The sequence below is a fragment of the Aphelocoma coerulescens genome, chromosome 8, assembly GCF_041296385.1.
Source record: "Aphelocoma coerulescens isolate FSJ_1873_10779 chromosome 8, UR_Acoe_1.0, whole genome shotgun sequence".
Taxonomy (NCBI): Eukaryota; Metazoa; Chordata; class Aves; order Passeriformes; family Corvidae; genus Aphelocoma; species Aphelocoma coerulescens.
Genome location: NC_091022.1, coordinates 20,802,118 through 20,826,220, shown reverse-complemented (window position 1 = coordinate 20,826,220; position 24,103 = coordinate 20,802,118). Strand labels below are relative to the sequence as shown.

Sequence of the window (24,103 nt, the reverse complement as noted above, 5' to 3'; positions counted from 1 at the left end):
ATCTGCACAAAGACATGATAAAGAGACTAAGATGGAGGTAGAGAAAAAGCCAAAGCAAACACCTTTTACTTTCTGTTCACCAACTTTTCTATTTAAGAGGTCTTTTCTGTATTTCCAAAAATCAGTACTCTTACAAAAACATAGAGAGAGGCAAATTCATCTTCCTGCTTTCCTAAAATGTTTTCCTGAGGCAGCTCAAAGAAAGCAGTAAAGATAGACATATAATTGTTTTGATTTCAATAAAAGTAACCAATTTCACCTCTCAGGTCAGGTGTTATGGTGTGATAATGCCATTCAGATGCAGAGTCATTTCTAAAACAACAAGCATTTTCATAGCCCAAGGAACAGTGGCCCAGCTCTTCAGCTGGCATAAATCAGTGCAGTTGCACTGAACCAAATGGAGCGACTCTGATTTACATAAACTGAAAACATGGTCCTGTGTTTCCAGAACCACATTTCCTAATATCCCGAGGATATGATTTGAAATAAATAAATAATTCAGGGCGGCGTTGTTCACCTGGCAAGCTGAACTTGCTGTGCTGAGCCAACACTCGAGCACAGCCCTTACGGTTGACAGGCGCCGTTAACTCACAATTTCACAGCAATATCAACAAATATCCAGTTTGACTCAAGAGTATTACAGAAACCACCCCAGATCTCTATCATGGAGGAATATCAAATTGCTGCTTAGTACAAGAGTTTCTTCTGAAGAAATTGGCCATTAGGTAGACATCTCATTCTTGCAGAGAGCACGAGACTCAAAATTCTACTGTAATTAGTCTTTGATGAAGATGGAACACCAAAAGCAGAGCAAGAGAAAAGGAAAACAGAAGAGCAGTGTTATAAATAAAACTGGTTTGTGCTGGTTATCAAGAGCTGCAATTTGCAATATGAGAATTTTCTATACTAAACATCAGGAAGTATGTGGGAGCCCTTGGTAATTCCCCTCAGGCCCACCTGTATCCCATACTTTAAATTAAGGAGAGAGAAAAATACACTGGTTTAAATTTTACAACAATTTTGGCCTGAAGCAAACCACACATTTTCCCCAACACAAATCAGCTGCATTTAAGTCCCCAGACAGCTGGCATGAACACAGCCTCTCCACAGGACACCTGAATTACAAAATTAGCACGTTCAGAACTCTAAATCACATTCCATTACATTAAGCCCTAAGGTCCAACGTTATGGAGAAGGAGAATAAATTGCAGAACTTCTCCTGAATTAACCCTCTTAGCACACTCTCAAAGTTAAATTGCCCTTTCCTCCCCTTTATAGAGTCATAGAAACTTAAACACTCCCTCCTGCCCTTTCTCATCTGTTTCTCTTCTTGCCCAATGGCCCAGCTTATGGGATATAAGTGGAATGCCTTGTCAAAAACTCACATTTGTAAATTAAAACATCACAAACTGGTTTGTCTCACTTAGGAAATGTGCAGGTTAATGTTTATGCCTCATCCTTCAGACAATACTGACCCATCCAATTCTCCTCAGCAGCACACTGTTGCAGTGTGATGGCACACCTGGCTTCAATAAACACGTTCCCATCAGTTTTTCTCGTGTGCAAGTTGCTGCAAACAAAGGAGTAATTCCTGGGAGAAGTGATGTGAGTTTGTGAGACAGTGTTGTGTGCAGCTATGCAGCATTGGTCTGACTGGATTAATGCAAATTTGCTAGTTCTTCTATGCTATGATTACATTATTTTTCTGTTGCAATTAGTACGAATTTTTGTGTTAGGTATTTTACACTTAAAGACGAGTTTTTTACAGGCTCAGCTTTTGAACCAATAGATGAAGACAATTAAAAAGGTAATGAAAAAGAAACAGCAGGATTTCAAGGAGGAAGAATAGGATCAGAAAAACATGACAGCCATGTGCTTTAAAAAAAAGTATTGTTTGAAAAAGCACACTGTTTCCAAATTTTAGATTCTTAATATTAATGACTGAATATCAATGTAATGTTAAGATATCTGAAACAAGTGTAAAAATTTGTACATTTATTCTACATGTGCATTAATAAAAAGCCAACCTGTGGAATTCGGTTCCTCCCCCCATCCACCTCACGGAAGCTCCTGGGCAGTTCTGCATGTGTCTGCTATGCTGAGATATCTTCAAGGACTTGCTCCATTCACAGGTTCAGCTGTGCCTTGAGCTGAAAGCACAACCAAGATTCACTGGTGTTTGCAGAGAAGTTCTGCCATTTTTTCATTCGTTGTCACATTTTTTCAGTGTGATAGGAAATGGACTGAGTTGAATCATTACAAGCACATCCAGGACTTGTTGCTTGAAATTACCTCACCCTAAAATGTTAGTAATTTCCACATGGAGATGCCTCTCTGCTGTTGAATCTGCTCTCTTCTATCTTTTCTTTCATACTTTGTTGACCGTCACACAGAAAAGAATTTTTTAACAGTGATATTAATTATTTATGTACTTGAGATGACTTGTGCTGTGCGATGCCCAGCCAGTCAATGTTGCCTCTGCTCTAAAGCCAGATAAAGCTATACACGTCTACTGTACACTTTCAACTTCTTTAATCACTTAAGTCAGTTATTTCTGAGGTGTTTTTGACTACATACTCATTCAGTGCATCTTTGCCTCTTATTTCTTGTTACAGATATTAAATTACTATTGCATGGGATGATAGAAATCTACGACAACTGTGGCAAAAAGTTTTGTACTTTACAGAAAATTTCAGTGCTTACAGAATAAGAATAAGCAATGATCCAGTATTTATCTCCAAAACCTTCCTGGATCCATCTTTGCAAAAAAGTATTTTATAAGCAAATAATCTATTTAGTTGAAATTCTCTTGTAAATAGTAGATGTAAAACTTGTGATAAAACAGACTGAAACAAAAGAAATTGATTGTGCGAAGAAAAAACACTGCCAGCTAAGCTGGGAATCTTGATCTTTTGTAAGATTGACAAGGGAGTTGCAATAGTTAGTAGAGTAATTTGTTTACAGATATTTGATTTGAGGAACCAACTCTCATGCGAATGCAGCCTGGTCTGGAGAGACTCCTGCTTAGGCTGTGAGTTACAGCTGCATCTCACAATGCAGGGACTGCCAGCACCCCTGTCCTGAGGTGCTTCAAGAAGGTGAGACATCAAGCTCTACAAATCAAAGTTTGCTGAGACACAGACCTTTGCAGAGGCCCCCTGTACTTCAGAAGCAGCTGGAGCAGGCTGTAGAGACAGAGCCACTCAGCTACCAGAGCTCAGAACGCAGTCACATACAGGAGGAGGACAGTCACAACAGCTATGGAGGTTTCTGTATCTCACAAACCTGGGGAAAAGTAGAAGATACGTGGCTGTTTCTACATTTTTTTTTGTTGGACATGGCATGTCGTGGGTTCAGAAGAGGTATTACTTTGCTTGAGGATCTTCTGTTGCCTTTTTGTTGCCTTTGGCTGAGCCTCACGCACTTTTCCCTGCCGAGGAAACCAGATGAATATCTCGAGTCTCACTCCACACTGTAAGAAAGAGAAAGGTAATACATACATAAACTTTGCATCAGGAGGCTAAAAGAGAAGAACATCTCCAGTATTAAGAAATCATATTGTAGCAGAGGAGAAGAAAAAACATAACTATGCTGGAACAGTTGCGTGAGGAAGGAAAGTGACTTTCTCCCCCCAGGATACTGGGTGTTAGATTTTAGAACAGAGGAATTAAGTCATGTTGTCATTTGGTTTCTGGCTTTCTTGCAATGAAAACTAAAACCATAAAATAACTTTTGGAAACAGACTTAGTTTAAATATGTGCATTTCTGGGTATTCCAAGAAAGGATTCGAAGAATTCAAAGAACTTAATGAAAAATAATAACAACCAAAGAGAACAATTTGCAGTAAGTGGAACAAATAACAAATAATGAAAGCAAACTGATTCAGTCTAATCTAGTGAAACTAAACTATTAGCTGAGTACATGATAATGGAAATAATTAAAATTACTGATTGTATGGGGGACAAGAAAATAGCAATATAGAATATTGAGCTAAAGTATGGTAGAAACAGATGTTTTTGCAAATATTGTGTGTGTTAGGCTTAGTGAGAGTACAAAAGTGGCAGCATATTTGAATATAAATAAAATATTTCTCATAAACATTTTTTCTAGCTTCTCTTTTCCATGGCTTTTGCTGTCCTTTAGTCAATTTAGTGAGAAATTTATCCTTGGGCATACTTTTTGCTTTCTCTGTCACAGTGCATCAATTATACTTCACACCATACAATGACACTGGCTTGCATCATTGTTTTATGCTCTATTCTGTTATTATTTATGAAAAAAAAAATCCTATAAAACACACTTTAGAGAAAAAAGGCTTCAACACATTTGACCATGGGTTTTCATCCATGGTGAATTTTAATGTCCTATATTAGTCCCTGATAAAAACAATGTTAAGTTATAGAATTCAAATATCTTTTCCCTCCACTCTGCACAGATTCAATCTTCAAAGTCCATGGTGTGTGTGAGCTCATGCTCAAGAAGCCAGTAGTGACAGAGAATTGAGATATGCTGCCTTTTTGCATTCTTTATCATCCTTGCCTGGGAGAAAGAATATTTTTTACTGCAGTCCAGAAGCTGTGAAAACACAATTGAGTATTCAGTAAGCATCTACCCAACATTATTTATGAAAAAATAACTCAAAGAATGTTTACAGAAGGACAGTGTCCATCTGGAAGACCAAGGGTCAGAAAGCTTGGGCTGTGTAAGTGATTCTGTCACCTATTGTTCTACTCATACCTTCTCTTTCTGTGTTAGGTTCTTGACATCTCAATGAGTAGGGGGGAAATTACTATGAAGATATATGTTTTGACAGATCGTTATTGCCATCAGCATATGATTTAGATAGGAACACTGCAAACCAACTCTTTTGTCAGCTGAATCATATTTTAACCCTGCAAGCTGACTTTTCCATCCATCTCTTATTCTTCCAGTGTTTGGAGCGAAAATTATTTATGTTCTTCTAAAGTACAATCTAATAAGGTACTCGTAAAAATACTACCTAATCTGTGCCTCTTTATTATGAGGAAAACACAGGTAAATTCATTTATCAGATTATAGATCACAGTTTTCTAAGAATAGCATTTACATGGAGATTGTTACCAGAAAAAAGCTTATCTATTCCAATATAGAATTCCATCCTCTGCAATCAAAAAGCTCCAGGGATGCCCCTTTCTCTTCAGGGAAGACATGAGCTTGTCTGGGATGTGATCTTAACTGGTGTCTAATTTGGTGACACATAGATCCCTAACATTAATAAATATTTGCAAGGAGGCATGAAGATGACAGATGAACTGGGGCATCCTATGTACATCACTATGTAAAGAGACACTGGGACTCTTCAGCCTGGAGAACAAATGGCTCAAGGGGCTCTCACCAATGTGTAAAAATACCTGATGGGAGGGAGTAAAGAAGAGGTAGTCAGAGTCTTCTTCATGGTGCCTACAGGACAAATGAACTGAAATACTGGATATTCCATTCAAATAGAAGAAAAAAATAGTATTTTTCTCCTGTGCAGATGATCAAAAGTAGGAACAGGTTAAACAGAGACAGTTAAGAGTCTCCATCTGTGCAGATATTCAAAATCCACCTGACCATGCCCAGAGCAACATGCTCTCACTGACCCTGCTTTGGGCAGGTATTTGCAGAAGGTGATCTCCAGAGGGGCATCTCTGTCCACCTTAACTACTCTATGATTAAGAGGCCAGAGCTTACCATGAATTTTTTAAAACCTCACAGAAACTTCCTAGGTGAAAAAAACCAATAGATTTATTGCAGCTCTGATACTTGATGATCTTTACCCTTACCAGGTTCTCAAATTCATAATGAGAGACAAAACCAGCACATTAATATCTTTTTCTAAGAGATAATACCATCTACTAAAAGAACCGATTTATCAAATATTGTTTGGAGATAGCAGCTGTGTTCAGTGAAAAGACACACAAAATCTGAATGTAGTCAATGAATTTTGCTGATGATACATAAATAGATGTAGTTTTTCCCTTTTAATATTAAGACAGGAAAAAAATTCCATATTTATTCATTCTTCCTTTGCCAGAGAACTCATGAGCTGTCTTGGGGGAATCACTCAGAGATCTGCTCTGTTCTGCGCAGAGACACAGGATGGAAAGTTTCTTCTTCATTCCCAAAAGGCAAGAAAGGATGAGTGAGAGAGAGACTGAAAGACAAGGTGTCAAAATCCCACAAAATTTGCTATCACAAGAACAGGAGATAACTGAACAGTCTGAAACCTGACACCCTAAGTGTCAGCTTGGATGGGATGTGCTACAGACTCAGCTTGCAGAAAGCTGTGCGTTCTGTTATTTTAAAACACTGCAACAGTAGCAGCAAGGCTAATTTGTTGCATTTACATAAAGCATCCAAAGAGAGCAATGGTGCTGGGAAAATGATTGTATTAGTCTAGAGTATTTGTAAAACAATGGTTTGGAGCAGTCACCATGCTCTCTGCAAGACCATACATGTTGCCTGGCAAAAGCAGACATAAGATCCCTTTGGGAGCTTGACCTTGGGCAGCACTTCCTTGCATCAGATGGAGTCAAGATCTGCAAATGCACAGTTTGTTTTACTCTATATTTGCAAAATAATCTAAGGGCCCCAGATAAATCTGCTGTACCTGCATAAACTGAGCATCAGTGTGAGAATATTCTTCAATGAAGGGTTGAGGTCTGACCCTGACTATCTCCTTTCTACTCTGCCATCAGTGCCAAGAGAATGAAGACCTATTTTAACAGGAGAGCTGGGGATTTCTTTGATGTAGGCAGGGCTATGCCACCCACAGTCGTTGGGAACATTGCCAGGTGGGCTCACAAGAAAGGCTCTGGCCAGGGGCAGAGTGAGGTGTGCTGGTAGAGCACAGCAGACTCAGAAGGATCTCCCCCATTCAGCAGACTTTAAAAGATTTCTTAACTTCCCTATGTATTTTAGGGATCACCTTCATTTGAAGCAAAGATCTCAGGGAAAGTCAGCATGAAGCTCACCTTTTATCTTTTCTGCCCTTAGTACAATAAGGAGAGATCCTTGTCATTCATTCACATGAGCTTCCTGTGCAGGTACCGTGCAAGATAAATGATGGACAATACTAAATTTATTGTTAGCCTAGACTGTCCCAGATGTTTGAAGAGGTCATTTACATCATTTGATGAGTGTTCAGATGAAGTAATATTTTTGTCTTATTTCATAAAAGTGAAACAGAACAAATCCTTCATGATTGTTTTGTAATACAATGCGCTTGCACCTTAGCCACAAAAAAAGCTGCAAACAGCTAATGGTACAACTCTCCTCCTCAAAACTTTTTTATCTCTGCTAAACTTTAAGACAGGAGCTCAGCTCTTTCTTTTTCAGCAAATGAATTCCATAAGTCTATTGGGTAAAGCAGTTCAATCAGGGTGATGTAATATGCAGGATGTTTTCAGGCATAGGTTTAATATGACTACATTGTTCCATATTTATAAATGTGTCACTTTTTACTGGCACAGCTTCACACATTTTTCATGAGAGCTGCTCTTTCTTTGGCAAAGCAACATATTCATTACACCAACATCAAGATTTCAATGAATAGAACCATCTTTGGATGACTCAGAGGTCTTACTCAGAGGTAGGGCAGATCACAAAGATAAAGCAAGGAAAAACATTCCTGAAATACAGGAAACTAACAGGGAAAGACATGGGTTTAGGACGGAATGAAGAATGTATATATTCTGTGGTGTATTGTCTTATTTGGAAAGAATCAGAATTCTCTTGTGGTTTTGTCTCTGATCCCTTCAAACTATTTTGATGTGTACTTGTATGCTTAAAATTATTTCTCCTCCCTTTTATTGTGCTGTCATGTCAATGAATTCATGTGTCACTTTTTATTTTCATTACAATTTCTGTAAGGAACATGAAAAGCTCAAATGCCTTAGTAATTTGTAAACTACCACAATGTGCCTTCTTTGGCCTGACCTTGTCATTATTGTATAATTTAATTGGCCAACCATTCCACTTCTTTTCTTTTTCGTAGCCTTATTATAGTGGAAAATGAAAAGAGACTTGTTATTGACCAGTCAATCAAAAATACACACCATTTAGAGATGAAAATAACAACCTCTCAATTAATTTAATAGAATTAACACTAATTATGATAAAAGTCTCCTGAGATAAAGATTGAGATCAGTACTAATGAGCAGACATTTAGCCATTCCTCTTACAAAGCCTGTAATAAAATTAGGAATGGGAACAGTTTAATTCAAGCACAAAATTGCAGCTCCAAAATTTCTACCTCAGACTAACAGATATTTAAGAGACCTCAATTTTTCTCTGTATAAAGAGTCAGAGTACATCTCATTTTGCCTGTTCTGTTGGCTGAAGTGTAGATCTGGCTGTAATTTCAAAAAATGTCTTTTCCAAGATACTTGATGACATTTTCACATTTTGGACCACCTCTGTGATGGGAAGCATAATCATTTCACTATTACTCTGTTATTTCTTGCAATAGCTTTAGTTTTTCTCACACAGTTTCTATCTTCAGATGGAGTAATTTTAAACTTGATAAGGAAAGGGAAGTGTTCTATTTTTTTCAACCAGTGCCCATAGGGTTTGCAACAAGATACTCTGTGCTCTATCACAACAGTAACAATAATTTAAAAGAAATAAAATAAGCAACAGACATGACAGAACCTGGTGCTCCAGAACTGGCCATAAATCAGCAATGTCTGGGGAGAAGGAAGCCGCTGGGGAAGGCTGCTTCACTATTACTGTGGGAAAATCAGACACTAGTCATTTAGTACCTGATTTAAGGTAACACAGGCTTCAAAATGAAAAACTGTTCAAGACAGAAGCTTTTCATTTCTGTGAAAACAAGCGTTGTTATCACAGAATCAGTGGTTATCACAAAAAGTATAGCCAGCTATAGTTATGAATATTTGTTGGTCCAGTATCCTGGGCAAATATTTAAGATTATATATTCTGGCTCACCGTATAAAGATTGCATCTCTAATTTAAAACTAATAGCTAAAATTGATTAAATATTACTTTCATTTAGTTAAATTTTTTCCTAGTAATTTTAATTGAGACAGCTTTCTCTCCTGCCTTGTGAAAAACTTCATCTAGAGACCCCTTGCAAGATATTGACCTGCACTTCACCTTCTTCTCTCTGCTCTTCACAGGCTACCTATGCAAAAACCCACAAGCAAGAAAGAGAAAATGGATGCAGTTTTGAAAGAAGCCAGCTGACTGTGCTGATTGCCTGATAGACACCAGATTAGAGGGTCCAGGATAGGGCAGCACTGATCAGGTAGAAATAACCTTTCTTTCCCCTTCTTTCTTATTTCAGGTCAAAGAGCACCAACTTAAAATGTGAGGGTGGCCTTTGGAAAATAAGCACCTAAACCTTTCTGTCATATACTACAGTAGTTCAGGATTATTAGGTTGCACGTTATTCTCTTTCTCTCTTGAACAAATCAATTTACTGCTTGACAAATAAGCACATAATGCAAAATGCCAACTTTACAGATTGGTATCATTAAAGAGGGAGCATGGTTTTACTGGCAAAGGACTGTATTTTGCCTACATTTAAGATCTCTGGGCAGAAAGCTTAGTTTGTATGGGATATGTGACCCATTACACCTGGTACACAGTAAAGAAAACACAGATATGGTCAAATAGGACTAAAAGTTTAAGTATTTGGATTGTCATGCCCATGCCAACAAAAAACCTGCCTGATTCTTCATAGACCTGTCGGAACTGGGAATTAATTTGTTATAGTTGATATATAACAACAACAACAACAAATTACATGGAAAGGTTTTAATATCTTGAAACGCAAAAGTCTCCAGTGGTCTATATCTAAAAGTTTAAATAATTATCCAATTTTCATTTTTTCGCTGAGGCCACATACAAAAATTAAAATCTCATTGATTAAACTTATTAAGGTTGCATTCCAGTAATCTAACAATAATTTAGCAGGAAGATAGGGGAAAATCTGCCGTTAATATAGAGGTTCTGTAGCAGTTTTGAAGATTGTAATCAAAGTCTGGGAGGAAGAGGATTAAGTTAAGCTGTGTCTCAAGTGTTGTCTCTTCTGTTGTATTGGTATAGTATGGTTCTAATATAGAAAATGCAGTCTCCATTTAAATTATTCATGCTTTTTTTCATTAGTCAATTTAAAAACTTGGTAAAATTTTTATGAAAGCCAGAGCCTTACAATAACTTTGACTCTGCATTCCAAGGTAACAACCTTTTCCTCACCATTCCTTTTCTCAATAAAAGCAAATTTTAAAATTTACATCTTTCAGGAGTGAAGAGGCCCTGTAAACAAATATAAATATGCATAGCTCTGTTTCAGGTTGGACATCTGTCACTCAAATCACTGTCATGCCACAAGCTACCCCAATACAATCATAAGGGAAAACAGAGATACATAGGTGGGTTTACAGGATGATGTCTGCATGAGTGACAGATGTTTGTGTTCCAGCAATATCATTGCTTCTAATAGCTTTCACTTTTATGTTCAAAGTGTTTCAAATTTTCCTCCATACCTCAAAAAAAAAAAAAAAAAAAGAACAGAGAAATATTAAAAATTCGTTCCTCCCCTCCCCCCATATAAATGCATTTTTTTCAATAGAAAGTAATTTGGGCAGCTGGTGAACTGTGGAGCTCACCAATCTATGAGTTCTCAAACACACACAAGCTGTGTCTTCATGGTTCAAGGAAGAACTGACATTATGCCTGAAAGGATTATCAATCACCAGCTGCACAATATCATCTGTTGTAAATTGGGAGCCTGATTAACAACAGGGATTCAAACATGGCCCTTGAAAATTGTGATCTTTATTGACTAACTGGACTGGTGACTTTCTCTTTTCATGTTGTTTGCACTCAATTTCTGCTGCTTTCAGTTACTGATACTGTATATTATTATTTCTGTTATGATTGTTTTCCATATTATATGAAGTCAATAGTGAAGTGTCAGGTGAAGCAGGTAAATTTTTTATCAATTGTGTATGAGACTTTTTGCCCTGCTTTTGATTTTCTTTCTCATTCATCAGTGATTGTACTGTACCTCTGTTTTCTACTCTTTTCATGGTGTGAATATCTAGAAAACAAGGGGAATACTTGACCCCATTGGTTAAAACAGACTTTGAACCTGTTCATCTTTTCAAAATTCTATATTTACCCTAAAGTATTGAATCAATATTTTGGAGGGAGTTTGCTTTTAAAAAAGAACAATTTCAGAAAGTTTGATTTCCTATTAGCACACCCACAATAACTATTTTAATCCTGACTCCAGGTTTGAAATTTGTATATTTTTCAAGTGATAAAATCAACCTATTGCTGAAGAAAGAGACTTTGATTTTCTATCCCTCAGTCACCCACCACACTTTAGGAGTGCTATGAAATGGAATAGATTCAACTTAATCTCTTTTTGGGGTTTTGTTGTTTTTAACTCATTAAATTCTGTTTTTAACTCCTTCATCTTCATCCTATTTCCTTAGCCTAGTCTGAGGAGTGTACCACCAAATTTTTCTCTTGACTGGCATGGATGAAACTAGAGCTTGTGTCCACAGGATTCCCAGCAAAGTCTTTCACAGACCTGGCTGAGCTGACCCTTTGCTCCTGAGATAATACATTCAAACTGTTCAACCTGCCAAAGCAGTCACTTACTCTGCAGAACCTCCAGTAATTACTGACAACAGTAGGTCCGTCCTGTAGGTAAACTTTACGCTCCAGATTAGCTTCACAATAGACCAACTATAGAAGTTTCATTTTTTAATGTATTTTCTGCCTTATTAATTGGCTGTAAGTTGGGACTTTTACCTGACACCATAGTCACTACCACATCTTTTTTTAAGTTAATAACGATGTCAGCCAAACTATCCTGTGCAAATAAACTGCAACCCAAACTCTCAAGCAAAAAAATCCTCAACTAAACCTTAGCATGATAAGAAATAAATTAATATTGACACATTCAGTACATTTTGGCAACCAGACCTTGTGAAGGACAATCAGCACAAGCCCCTTGAAAACATTTAAAGCTTATGACCTTGAGACAAGGTGTGTACCCCAAGAAATAAAGCAGATCATGGAGCAGAAGCCAAAAGTCCGTGCCATTTTTTGCTGGAAGATTAATGATGACTGTCCACTAATGGCTTTTATGAACATAAAATTGAATTAGCATAGATCACCTTTGTTATGTACAATTGCTATATAATTTTTTTACTTGTAAGAACTGAAAATCTCAAACCTCATTACAATTATTTGCAAAGGAGATCTTCCTTTTGTTCGTTAGGGAAGTTATTTTATTCCTTAAGTGGTCTGAAAGTAGAGACTTCTGGGAAGTGATGTCCTCACAATTGAGAGTATGACATAATAACCTCAATTTTGCAAGGGTTTTTGCTTTCTGCATGGTCTGTGGTGCTGCAGGTGGGAGTAGATGGGGTCTGCACAGGGCACCAGCATCACAAGCTGCTCTACCCAACCTACGTGGCTGGATAGCCCCCAGCACACTTGTCCTGAGGCTCCATTCTGGCAACTCATTTCCCACAACACATCCCAAAAGCTCCAAGGTTAGCATTAGGGTGAATTAACTCTGATCATAAGTTTTCAGATGATGATTTACAGCTGAGTGTTAAACCTTTTCTAAAACCATGGTTAGAAGACAAATATTGATGTTCCAGTAATTACAGTGGAAAGAATTTCACAAGAAGGTCATTGTAAATGGACCCATGGTACAACATTGCATAATCAAATCCTGTAACTATGAAATACTGTTAAGGGAACTATGTTTTCTGGGGACTCATCTGTGGGCAGACCCTCCCAGTATCTCAAGCTTCTCTGTAAAGTAGTGAAATAAAGAGGACAGAGTTCCAAATGCTGTTTCATTAATTTGTGTAGTCTACTGGGAGGACGAAGAGGAACCTCAGGCAAACTCCAGTGACTCTCAAAATGTGCAGCAGAGAAGTTTGCTCTTTCAAAAAATCAGCTCCATTCTCAGGAGACCAAAGGGACGATGTCAGCCTTGAAAGAATACTTTCTTCAGCAGCAAGAAACCATTTTCACTGGTTGAATGGAATGAAATGCAGACCAGGACTCTTTAGGAGGAACTTTCTGCAGACTGAAATTGCTAAAGACACATTCTCAAGAGTGCATCTTAAGAAGAGGTGAGGCCTAGAAGCACAAATGCTAAGAAGCCTCTATAAGGGAGCAGGGACATTTCCACAAAAATATAATTTGCTGGAAACTATTCTCAGATGTGCAGTATTTTGAGGAAAGAGCTAAACTTCATGATGAACCCTGTAGCACTGGTGATTTGGGATATGATTACTGTCCCATTGAAGTCAGCAGGAGATTTCGTCTGCATACAACTGTCTTTCCATTGCAACCTTGTGGGATGGAAAATTCAGAGTATAATCTGTAGCCTAAGGTATGCAGTCAGGGGAGAAAAAACACTGCATGCAACAAATCAACCTGCAACCAGGCCAGCTGCCACAGACAAAAAAAAAAAGATACAGCCAGAGTGACAGCAGGTGGAATATCAGCCATCTCTGGACAGACGGGCAGGTGGGCAACATCCAGGCAGAGCTACTGCCAACAGCAGCCCGAGGAGCACCAGCCAACAGCACAGACCTCCAGAAGCAGAGCAGCAGAGGTGTGGATGCATGAACAAACTGATGCACTTCAGTGCAAGCAGCCACAAATTAACTAGCATGACAAATCAAGGCAGTCGGGGGCTATTCTGGCAAGATGAAGGCTGAGGATGAGTGGATCTGTCCCGCTTCAAGTGGCATCCTGGGTAGTACACTCAAGGCCCATTTTAAGTCTATTAGAGTGTCTGAACAAAGCCACCCCTTCCACCCCTTTCTGAAGCGTGAAGTTTCTTTCTGTGGCACTGCACAGAAGTCTCCAGCCCTGTATTGCCACTTGAAGACTCACTTTTAACTCAAGGCAGCTCTTTATATCTGCTGCTCAAGGGAAAACAGCGTCCCTGTGGTGACCTGGGAAAGGATTTCTGGAGGCTGCAGGGTGCCTCGGCTGGACATGCTGCAGCAGCAGCTTAGCACAGCTTTCTTACTCTCTAGTGTATTCAGAGATGCCTCTCCCTTCCTGTCATTCCTTCAGGAAGCTGTGACCTCCCTGCTGAGCACTTGTCTCCTACCAGTCCCACACCACCACCACCTGACAGCACCAGTACTGGATTTAGAGAGGAATATAAAGCAAAAAGAGCTGTATTTGTTGCACTGAAAGAAATTCACTGCTATGTAGCCAATACCGGCAACATTAAGAAATACCTATGGGGATATTTACATCCGGCCACAAGCTTCACTTACAGTGACAGGCTTGAATGGGACTGAAGCAACACCCCACCTGAGCATTCAGGGCTTTACTGGAGCATACATGGGCTACTTTCATTTCCATTGTTATTTGTGCCATGTGGGGAGATATCACTGTCTGCATTTCTGTGCAGGTCTAATTTATTTAAGACCTGCAGTAGGAAATAGTCGGTTTGGCAATTTTAATGTGCAGCTCCCCACAGTCCATATGATTCACTTTTTTCTAACTGGCTGGTGTTGCCCTCCTGCTGTATTATCCTGATACTGCCCTCCTGCTGCTTTGTCCACCTGCTTCGAATTTATTTCCAAAATGTATCGCTGCTGTAGGATCTTCTCCCTGAAGGTGAACAAGTTAATAGGTCTGCTCTACTTGATGTACTCATAGATTCCTTCTGCACTAGGATTTGACTACTGATTATGCATTTTTTCATCTTCTATTTCTAAGCTGAAGATAAAAATCCCCTAGGCAAAGGAAGATACCTTAATGCAAGGCACTTTAATCCAAACCCTGAAATGGGCACATATGAACATGAGTCCTATGCTGTTACCAGACTACAACTATGTTGTAGTCCTTTTTTCTTTTCAAAACAAGAAACAATGGAAAAATATACAATGTAATGTTTTGAAGTAGATCCAAAAGGAGACTAACATTTAGAACTCTTGAAATTATTTCCCCTTTTCCCTTTTCTGGAGAAGAGCTGTAAATGTAACAGAGAATGATAACCTCCCTACAAAATATTTAAGCCATGAAAGAGAATAATACCGCTACTGTAGAATTCCACTCAATAGTTTAAGTAATTTGTAGACATAATTACATCTTTATTAAACCTTGCACATGAATTTTTATTCATTTTGGCTTTGTTGAATTGTATGTCACTCTTCAATATGAGACTGTAAGAGCTCCTACTGTGCAAATATTCTTTCACATATTACAGAAGTAAATTAGTTGCTACCTTCTCCTTTGTTCTTCTAATCTAAATTATTATATAGCATTTTGCAAACACTTATGGATTTGTTGAGAAAACAATTCCTTACCATGTCAAAATGACCATCTTTCCTTGTAACATATCTGTGTGCACACAGATGATGGAGGGAAAGTTTCTTATTTTCAAATGTACTTGAATACACTATTACTGGAAAATTAAGAATTTCTGGAGAGAATTTGGCAGAACAGATGTATGCTTTCCCCAAATGAGAAACATGCATCTGTTTCCTAGAAATCTAAACAACAACACCAAAGCAGCCACACAAACAAGTTGTGTGGTGGGGTTTTTTTTTTCTACAGATGGTTCTTATTTTTATACAAAGAAATAAGGGGGAAAAAGCCACAATGGAATTTTCTAAATGAAGCAATGAAGTCCATTCTTATCAATGAAATTTAAATGGTCTCCAGGATGAAATTTTGTTTTATACAAATCTGCCCAATTGTACCTGAAAACCGTACAAAAGCCTTCCTTATTAAAATGCTGCCTTTCAGCTTCCCTGCTTCCATTTAGTCACAGTCTGATCTCCCTATCAATTCATTTTTTCCATTTCTGTTACCTGTAGAACATTTTGTCTTGCTCCTACAATGTGGATTTAGAGTTTTCAGTCAGGAACTGATATGATCCAGTGCAAACCCTTTTGATTAGATATTCCTGTTCCATGCTCAGAGCTGACAAGAAGGATATGCTTTTTAATGTCATGAACAGCATTTCTCCCCATCCCCGTAATCATGCTTTACAGCCACTAAAGAGGGAATTGACAGAAGACCTACCCAGGCTATCAAAAATCCCCAATCCAGAATGGCAAAATATCTCACTGTAATTAAGTATTAGTATTAATTTCCTAATCCTTATATTTTTCAATTGTCAGTTTGAGAGATGGGTCACTAATTCAATTTCACTTTGGTTACTGTAATGAAAACAATATTGTCTAGAAGTCCAGCCTCAGTCAGCTTGTGTGGATAGCAGTGATAAGGCTAGGTAATTGCAGGATTAATAACTGGCCTTTTATTGTGTCTGAAAGCAATGTAACAGTATATAGACTTTCTGAGTAACTTTAAAACATAGCCACATTGCACAATGTTGCTACCCTGATCACTTTTCCCTTTCACAATTTTTTTTTTAAAGCATGGGAACAATTGGACTACAAAGGTATGATTGTTCCTAGGTCATATTCTCCTCTAGGGTTTCAAAAAAGCAAGCAATGCTGCTCAGGCAACTCCAGTAGCTCTGTGACAAAGTAGAACAACTTTCAATAACTGCTGTTATTCCTCTTCATTTACAGTGCAGGCCACAGGGTAACTATTTAATGTGGTAGCCAGTTCCCTGAACCTCTTGTACATTTACTGAAACATGAAGGATTTTCCTAACACTTTGAGTTTCCTGAATGAGTGCGGGATTTCAAAGTTTAAGAAAAAATAACAATGCAGGAACAAATGCTCTGCTGAATAATCTAGCTCTGGAGACAGAGCCTCTGTACAGTAACATCTGTCCTTTGTGGCTGGGACACTTCACCCTCAATTAGCAAAAGGTACCTTTTAACAGACGTACTCCCCTTTATGGCTCATAGTGATGCTGGGAAAGTGGTAGGAAGTGGGAGCCAGGCAGCCACATGCTCCATTAGGCCACTGTGGATCTTAATTAACGTGCAGAACAGCAGTAGGCCTGGACAGTTTATCCCTGTTGTCTGGATACAGTGTGAATGCAAGTGAAACTTGAACCTAATCTAATAGGTATGGAAGTTGCATGAAAAGAGCTGATAAAAATCCCTATGTAAAACAATCTTCTGTTAAACAGGCAGCTTGTGGAAGAGGTTGCAAAAATTGCCCAGGCTGCAGGGGAGTCCCCTTGCACTGCCGTGGGCCCTTTGGGAAATTGGGCACTGACTGCAGAACATCCTGCCTCTGCCTGCAACCTGGCTCCCTACACCACCTTCTCCTGGGCACCATTCCCACAAAAGATTTATTTTCATAACTTCCACAGAAAACATTATTTTCATTCCCACCTTCCTTGGGAAATCATAGCTGTTTTCTCTCTCCTGCACGGGCTTTTCAGTGGCTATGCCATGTATGTTGCCCCACACAAAAAATGTCATCATAATAAATACTAAAGTGCGTTTTTGTACCAATCCACCCAGAACTCCTTTGGATGAGTCAGTCTTAGGATCTGTCTTAACCACCCTGATAAAAAAAAAGACCAAACGAAAAGCCCAACAAAGCTACCTACATAAGTAATATTATTTCAGTAGAACAGACTCAGTTTGCATCAATGTAACAAATTCATTAATCCCTGGGAATTCTAAAAAGCATGTTCTGTAGAACTATAAATATAATTAAAAATCACTGTTTGGCATTTGTTGAACTCATTCACCCTTCCACACCATCATTAATCTCCTTCTCATTTCCCTGTGAAACCATTCCCTGCATTAGGAGACTTTATATATCCTTCTCACAGAATTTTAAGGTCAGTCAGAGAAGTTAACACCACTGCTTTTCACTTAACCTTCAAGCTGTATTTTTACTCTTACTTCTCTTCATGAGCACTTTAGTGTACATATTCCCAACATGAATATATACCTAACTCTGACCAGATCCAGAAATTATGCCTCCCATTCAGTATTGTGAGTTTAACTCACTAAAGATTTACACCTCTTTAGGACATGATTTCTTTTACATTTTTGATTGGCAATTGAATATTTTGAAAGTATCAGCCCATAAAAGCCTCTGGGCCTTTACACATTATACAGTTTTAGATGTGGAGAAGCATAGCCTTTTCTTCCACATGCATTAGCCCTGTGCATTTACTGTAGCCTAAATTGAGTTCAAACAGACTGATTTCTTTGAAGGTGTATGTTTGCTAAATCCTGAACAGAATTAATTTCAGCATTCAGAGACACAAGCTGAGTACTAGTATTATGACTGTTCAATGTGGCTTTTTGTATTTGTTTAAAAAAAGCAAAGCTCTTAGATACAAAACTCTGAAAGACATGCCATGAGGAATGGTTTAAGGAGATGTTTAAAATAATGTTTCCATTTTACAAGTTTTGTATTTTCATTGGGAAAAAAAAGCACATCTGAATTTTAGTAAACCACTCTCTCCTTCATTACAAAAAATCAAAAATGCCAATTTTTTTCTTTGTTTCTTCAGAAGTTCCAAGGCATTGCTCCTCTTCTGAATGTGAACAGAGAGATACTGGAAGACCACGTGTCATTGAATAATTTGAGAGAGAAACATTTTAATTGTCAAGTATATTACTGGTTGGCAAGTGTAAGAGAAGTGTGTTTGTGTGCTTGTGTGCAAGCCTGTATATACAAGTCATAAAGGGAAAGAGGAGTCGTTTCTGTTCTCAAGTAACACAAAATCCAAAGGCTTTAGTGAGAGATGTTACTTGGAAAACACTGCTTAGTCTGAAATCTCCGGAAAAAATATAGTGATATTTCTCTTCTACAGTTTGTGTATCTCCATCACTCAGAACAGAGCAGCTGGTAATACTCATCATCATGCCATGGGAATAACATCAAGGGAGTCTTCTGTTGCAGAATGGAAATGGTTGCTTTGTGAGAACACAGAAAGTTTAACTAATTTCTACTGATAATCTCTGTCCTGACATCATACACTGTTGTTCCACCCCACATCCATCTGCAGTGAAATAGGATTAGAGAAAAGAATCAGAAAAGACATGCGAGCACCAAGGCCAGCAACTGTTGCCTAGTTATGGAAGATTTTGCCATGCTTATTAATCTTTAAACCCTTAAGCAATTTTTTTATTTTTCCCCTTTAAATACTCTTGTGAGTCTAGCTGCACAGCAGCAAGGTTGTGTGCTAACAGAAAAAACTCATCTGAAATTCTTTTGCAATCCAAACACAAACTCACTCCTGCTGCAGCACACTGCATTTTTATGGTTTTATTTTTTAAAGCTGAAGCTCGGAAATACTGCATATGACTTGCATGGATTAGAAAAGTACTGCAGCATCTCAGCTTCTCTAGGCAGTGAGAGGAGCATCTTTTCTCCACTCCTGTAAGAGTGACATGATAGCTTGCTTATGTTTCCTACCTTAGTGATCCAGCTGTGAGATTCATAAAGCAACCATTGAACCTCTTGCTTCTTTCTTTAGGAATGTCACAATGTGCAGCTTCTTTTTTGTTGCCCATGTGCCAGTAGTCTTTTTAAAAGCCACTCTTTCTCTGCTGCTGATCATTGCAACAGACAGGAAGGTGATCTCAGGAGAGCTGCTCTGATTCCCATTGCTTTCAGTGAAAGATGAAACGTCTTTCTCCTCTCTGAAAAAAGTACTTGGCAGAAGCAACAGACAAGTTCTTAAACTGCTATCTGTGTTTCTTGGAACTGATACTAGTGCTGATCACATTCTCCCAATTAAAAACTGACAGAGTGAAACAGTCTAACATTTTGCTGTGAAGGTATTTGATAAGAAGGATATTAGATGGGGAAATAATAATAAACAGTGAGTACAATATCTCCAGCAAGTCTATCAGAATTGCATCATTTGCTTTCAGCTGGTGCAGGATTTTTTCTTTGCTCTTTGTTCAGCATCCTACACAATAAAGGACGAGTGCTCCAGATGCTTATTTTGTTTCCATAGCCACTATTCAGAGTGGGAGTTGTGCATATGTCCTTGACAAGACTTGAAATTTAGAATAGTTTCACTTGTTACCATTATTTTCTCAAGTTATTTCATGGACACAAATTAATATTCCAGGTACTTAAGCAATCCTGGTCCATCCCACTGCAAGGAAGTCTGTCTCCAAATTACCAGATGAACTGAATACCCTTGTTCTTCTTGTTCAGCATCATTACAAAATAACACTGAATACTGTTCCTAAATGTTCCTGTGTCACTGTCTCTCTCTCAGCCATCATGCACAGAAGAATCTGCAGTTGTTAAGTCCTTCCCCTTCCAAAGGGGAAGGAGTAGGATTTCAGGATACATTAATACCTCCACAAGGAAAGCATGCTACATACTTGGACTTACTCAGCCTCACCCCAAAGGAGGGGCTCTTAACAAACATCACTCAGTGGTGTTAAGTAGGTGAACAAAGTAAAAGGCACTATGACTGCTCCACTTGAGTCAGATGGATCTGTGCACATCCAGATGCCTCTGTGTAACAAAGGTTCACTCGAGACAAGGGCTACATATTCATATCTGCAAGGCCCTTTTGACTGCAATAACGTGTACCTGGCAGGAAGCATCATAAACCAAAGAAATAAACACCAGGGGAGAGAAGAAAAGCACAGCCACAAGCATCCCAGATATTCAGAGGTTAGTATGAATTTACAGGGCAGGGCAGAAAGTGAGAAGGGAGACTGTGACTATGCTGTGTGTCAAAGGCACCTGTGAGATGGGGCGGGGCAGAGGGCAGTGGTGCCTCAATAACTTGTGTCACCATTATGGGGGAAGTAGGTAGGAAAGGGAAAACTGGTACCAAAAGGACAAGTATCACTGTCTCTCCTGTGACTACATCAGTTAACAGTTCAGGAGCCAAACCTCTTCACGCCATACTCCTCTTCTTGGAGGTGCATGAGGCTACAGCCCAGATCAAAGAAGTGAATGCATTGCAGAAGTGAGTTTTGAAATGTGGAGGGCGCAGAGAGAATTAATAATAAATAAGTACACCTCAGACAAAAAACTTTGAGTTTCTCCTCTGAGTTACATGCAGCTGTCTGAAGTCAGTAGAAGTAGTCTGTTTATAGCTGTGAGCAGAAAGCAGCCCTGTGTGCCCAGGCATTATCAGTCTTTTATTCAAGAACACAATATCTGCTTGATAATGCATACACTGTTTGTTGTTCGTTGTCAGTACACCTCCCAAAACAAGTTGTCCCTCTGTGGTTTTATAATCATGGGAATATTCTGGATGGCCCTGTTAGACGGGTTTTATTCTGGCTCCAGACATCTCTGGAAAATAACCTATTGAATCACATCGGAAACCAGGGCAGAGTTGACTTCCTGGTGGACTCCAAACAATCCAAAGGTTCTCCTTGGAAAGCACAGCCTGTGCTCTGCTGTTTGTGCAATGCCACACTGCCCTGCAGCTGGTGTAATCAGCTCCATCTCAGCAACTCCACCCCCACCAAAATGGGTGAGAAAATAATGATCTATTGTTCCAGGGGCTTATGGAAGAACTTTTTTTTTTAAAATTTATTTTAGACACTTCTTTTAAGAGAGAGCAGTGACCTGCTTGCCTAAATGCTTCCTTATTTCTGTGTTTACCTCCCGTTAGCTAGAATGCCAAATCACTGCTGTGATTACCTGGCAAGCAAATGTAGAAAAAAATACCTATTTGGGACAGTTTTTTACTACTCTGAGGCATCTGCTTGATGTTACGTACAAAACAAATAAAAGCAAACACAAAACAAAAAAACAAGAAACAAAATCTCTCCTTTTCCTGTTATCATATGAAGAAAAAACATTTTCAACTATAAGGCAGTGCCAAATGGTTCAGCAGATTTCAGAGTTCGAGACACTGACAGACTGCAGATCCTGCTGTTTACCAGAGGGATTTAAGAGGGTCTGTCTCTTAAAATAGCCATATTTTTCTCTTCCTGAGGGTCAAAACTTGCCACTTCTACACCGTTTTCAGCAGGTCTTTTTAACTGTGCTGTGCTCTGCCACATCAAGAGACTCTGAAAAGGCTCTTGAGATTCCTCTGTCTGAGGGTTAATGGGAAGAATTGGTTGCATTCCTGCAAACACTGCCACCTGAAACAGTAAAATGCAGGGGAAAAACCCTTCACATGGAGTATTTCACTGCATAAAAAACCCTTCAGCATATTCTAATGGCAATGTATCAAACTGGATTACATGAGTCATATTTACCTTATATGATGTGACATCGTGACATATGAGAGAGTACCTAAAAAGTCATTATGCCTCAAGAGCTTATAACCCAAAGGGAATTTAAAGGCATATTATTCAGCCATGCCCACCCACACCCTGCTATTATCTGCAACAGCAGGGGACTCACTAGATGATTCAGAGCTTAGAGATTCTTTCCATTTGCACAGGAAACACTGATTAGTTGGAACAGTGACAAAAAAGACTCTTTATCAGGTAAACAGAACTCAGCAGTGGGATTTTACTTAATGAATGGTATACACTTAAGTACTTCGATCTGTGGAGGTGAGAGGTGGAGAAAGCAGCTCATATCCAATTGCTTTTTCCTCTGCTGGAAGCTTCATATTATTAGCAGTCTCCTCCTTCAGTAGTCACCACAAATGCCAAATTTTGTGTCATGCCATATTACAGAGAGAGACCTTCTCAAATTAAGAGAGAAGCAAGATAGAAAAAGAGATCCTTACTCCATCTGGTTTCTCCATAAATATTCCATTTCCTCACACTGGACACCTCCCTCCTCCCAATCCCTCACTGGTTGCCACTGTCCCACCCCAGCAAGCTCCTCTCTCGCCCCACTCCCTGCATTTGGAGATCCTGTGGGCCTGGCACATCTGGCATTCAACCAGCAGAGGCCCCGACTGCTGTTGCATCCGACACGCTCTGCGTCTTTGTACGCAGTGCACTCTGGGGCATAGTTCCACTACAAAGCATACTGGATTTGAATTGTTTATCTAGCTAAGCCTCAATTTATGATCTCTACAAATTCCTTTAAAATGAAAGAACCTTTTATTTGTACTATCTTTGTTTGATAAATAGGGGAAGATTGTCAAGGGCACAAAATGCTTCTGGCACCAACTAGTCCTGCTGGAAGCCAAAGGGACTTGGGCATGTAAGTCTTGTTTATGCCTTTGAAAAATCTCTTCCATAATCTCATCAAGACTAAAAAGCTACAAAATAAACTCTGAATTCAAATGCTGGCATCAAAGAAAAAAGGGTTTATAGGATATGTGATGGCAGAAGACTTGATTTGACTGCAGGGGCAGCCAGCAGCTCCAGCAGATACTGACTGGCCTGTTTGACCTCATAATGACGTTTAAAAAATAAGTTATCTGACTATAGGCTAGCAAAAGAAAAAAAAAAAGGATGAAAGAGACCTGAGGGAAGAAGGCTGCCTCAGAGGACACTGGTGGGATTCAGAGAGAAAAATCCATCATTAGTATTTATTCCGTGCTTTAAGGAAACAAGGCCACTTCATGTTGTCCCAGGTGGTGATGCAGGAAGATGATAAAGGTGTCAGAGGCAGACAATTGCCTGAGGGCAGGAAAACAAGCAAGAGGCTCCTTGGAAAATTCACTCTAACCTTTAAGGGTTAAGGGAATATCAAAATATAGGACTTATTCAGAGAAACATCTAAAGGCAGCTGAGGAGACCAGATGTATGACCATTTATGAGGAAGGGGACTGGTCGTCTACCGAATAAATCTAGAGCAGCTTCCCTGAAATTTCATTCAAATTAAAGAGAAATAACATTTTCATCAAGGAATTGATTTAATCTTATTTAAAAAGCAAATCAACAAAAGACTTGAACACAAAACAACCTCATCCTTATTTTTTCAGAATTTAAATTTTCATTCTACAAGAGAACAGTGTGTGTGGGTGACTAATAACAATCCAGCCATCTGGACTTTTCTCAGACAAACTCATGTTAAATCAAACTACACAGGCAAAAAAATAAAATATATATTGCCTGCCTCAGAGCATTTGTGAAAGTGTTATGGTTTGCAGAACTGTCATGCACTGTCAGCAAGCAGCAAACTTTAGAGCACCTTTAATGTTACACCACAGTGCTGTTGTAGTTGACAATTAAAATAGTTAATGTGGAAGCTGGCCTTTAAGTGTTACACTAATCAAAATAATGGATTGCTTTTGTATGATGACCCCATAGCT

At 38.8% G+C, this 24,103-nt stretch overlaps 1 long non-coding RNA gene across 1 annotated transcript; it reads right to left on the bottom strand.

The window, feature by feature from the left end:
- Positions 1-2,052: 2,052 nt before the first annotated feature.
- Positions 2,053-3,614, bottom strand: LOC138114270 (uncharacterized). The gene is made up of 3 exons (XR_011152556.1): positions 3,370-3,614; positions 3,144-3,285; positions 2,053-2,150 (listed from the first exon to the last, which is right to left on the bottom strand). It is a non-coding gene; the product is annotated as an uncharacterized lncRNA (long non-coding RNA).
- Between the last annotated feature and the right edge of the window lie 20,489 nt (positions 3,615-24,103).